Here is a 2,784-nt window from a genome sequence, read left to right as displayed (position 1 = left end):
TTCCATATTCATGTTTTAAACTTGTTTAAATCATGGTCAAACCTAGGATTTGACCAAGATTCAAATGGGCATAAAAATTCAGGAAAAACAAAAAATGGAAAATCAAGGCACATAGTCTTCTTATGTCACATAGCTAGTAAGCATTCAATTAAGTTGATAAACAAGGTCTAGATATATTCAAACCAGAGAAATCATGTATCTACCCCCTAACCTTAAACTCTGTCTCATGAAGTCAAGCATGAAGATATGTGGTTTTTGGTTTCAAACATGGAAATTTCAAAAACCCTCCCAAGAGCTTCATTTTGGAGTGACTAAGAAGGATACATGCTTACTTTTTCATATTCATGTTTTAAACTTGTTCAAATCTTGGTCAACAAACCTAGGATTTGACGAAGATTCAAATGGGTATAAAAAAATTAAAACCAAGGTCTGCTCATGTCATATAGTAAGCATTCAATTAAATTGATAAACAAGGTCTAGACATATTCAAATTAACTAGCAGGAAAATCATGTATCTACCCCTAAACTATGTCTTATGAAGTCAAGCATGCATGAAGAGAAGTGGTTTTTGGTTTTCAAGCATGGAAATTTCAAAAACCCTCCCAAGAGCTACATATTGGAGTGACTAAGAAGGATAGATGCTTAATTTTTCATATTCATGTTTGAAACTTGATTAAATCATGGTCAAACCTAGGATTTGACCAAGATTCAAATGGGCATAAAAATTCAAAAAAAATGAAAAATCAATGCACATAGTCATCTTATGTCATCTAGTAAGCATTCAATTAAGTTGATAAACAAGGTCTAGACATATTCAAACCAGAAACATCATGTATCTACCTACCCCTATCCCTAAACTCTATCTTATGAAGTCAAGCATGCATGAAGAGAAGTGGTTTTTGGTTTCAAACATGGAAATTTCAAAAAACCTACCAAGATCTACATTTTGGAGTGACTAAGAAGGATATATGCTTAATTTTTCATATTCATGTTTTAAACTTGTTTAAATCATGGTCAAACCTAGGATTTGACCAAGATTCAAATGGGCATAAAAATTCTGGAAAAACAAAAAATGGAAAATCAAGGCACATAGTCTTCTTATGTCACATAGTAAGCATTCAATTAATTTGATAAACAAGGTCTAGATATATTCAAACCAGAGAAATCATGTATCTACTCCCTAACCCTAAACTCTGTCTCATGAAGTCAAGCATGAAGATATGTGGTTTTTGGTTTCAAACATGGAAATTTGAAAAACCCTCCCAAGAGCTTCATTTTGGAGTGACTAAGAAGGATACATGCTTACTTTTTCATATTCATGTTTTAAACTTGTTCAAATCTTGGTCAACAAACCTAGGATTTTACGAAGATTCAAATGGGTATAAAAAAATTAAAACCAAGGTCTGCTCATGTCATATAGTAAGCATTCAATTAAATTGATAAACAAGGTCTAGACATATTCAAACTAGCAGGAAAATCATGTATCTACCCCTAAACTATGTCTTATGAAGTCAAGCATGCATGAAGAGAAGTGGTTTTTGGTTTTCAAGCATGGAAATTTCAAAAACCCTCCCAAGAGCTACATATTGGAGTGACTAAGAAGGATAGATGCTTAATTTTTCATATTCATGTTTGAAACTTGATTAAATCATGGTCAAACCTAGGATTTGACCAAGATTCAAATGGGCATAAAAATTAAAAAAAAATGAAAACCCAATGCACATAGTCATCTTATGTCATCTAGTAAGCATTCAATTAAGTTGATAAACAATGTCTAGACATATTCAAACCAGAAAAATCAAGTATCTAGCTACCCCTAACCCTAAACTCTGTCTTATGAAGTCAAGCATGCATGAAGAGAAGTGGTTTTTGGTTTCAAACATGGAAATTTCAAAAACCCTACCAAGATCTACATTTTGGAGTGACTAAGAAGGATATATGCTTATTTTTTCATATTCATGTTTTAAACTTGTTTAAATCATGGCCAAACCTAGGATTTGACCAAGATTCAAATGGGCATAAAAATTCAGAAAAAACAAAAAATGGAAAATCAAGGCACATAGTCTTCTTATGTCACATAGTAAGCATTCAATTAAGTTGATAGACAAGGTCTAGATATATTCAAACCAGAGAAATCATGTGTCTACCCACTAACCCTAAACTCTGTCTCATGAAGTCAAGCATGAAGATATGTGGTTTTTGGCTGGTTTCAAACATGGAAATTTCAAAAACCCTCCCAAGAGCTTCATTTTGGAGTGACTAAGAAGGATATATGCTTAATTTTCATATTCATGTTTTCAACTTGTTTAAATCATGGTCAAACCTAGGATTTGACCAAGATTCAAATGGGCATAAAAATTCAAAAAAAACAATAAAATGAAAAACCAATGCACATAGTCATCTTATGTCATCTAGTAAGCATTCAATTAAGTTGATAAACAAGGTCTAGACATATTCAAACCAGAAAATTCATGTATCAAGCTACCCTTATCCCGAAACTCTGTCTTATGAAGTCAAGCCTAGGATTAGGGGTAGATATATACATGATTTTATGGTTTGAATATGTCTAGACCTTGTTTATCAACTTGAATGCTTACTATATATATGACATAAGAATGCTATGTCCTTTGTTTTTTCATTCTTTTGATTTTTCTGAATTTCTATGCCCATTTGAATCTTTTGGTCAAATCCTAGGTTTGACCAAGATTTAAACAAGTTTAAAACATTAAAATGAAAAAGGGAAGCTTGTATCCTTCTTAATTAGTCACTCTAAAATGAAGTTTT

This window comes from Lolium rigidum, chromosome 7 (genome assembly GCF_022539505.1).
Source record: "Lolium rigidum isolate FL_2022 chromosome 7, APGP_CSIRO_Lrig_0.1, whole genome shotgun sequence".
NCBI classification, from domain to species: Eukaryota; Viridiplantae; Streptophyta; class Magnoliopsida; order Poales; family Poaceae; genus Lolium; species Lolium rigidum.
This window is presented reverse-complemented; position numbering follows the sequence as displayed.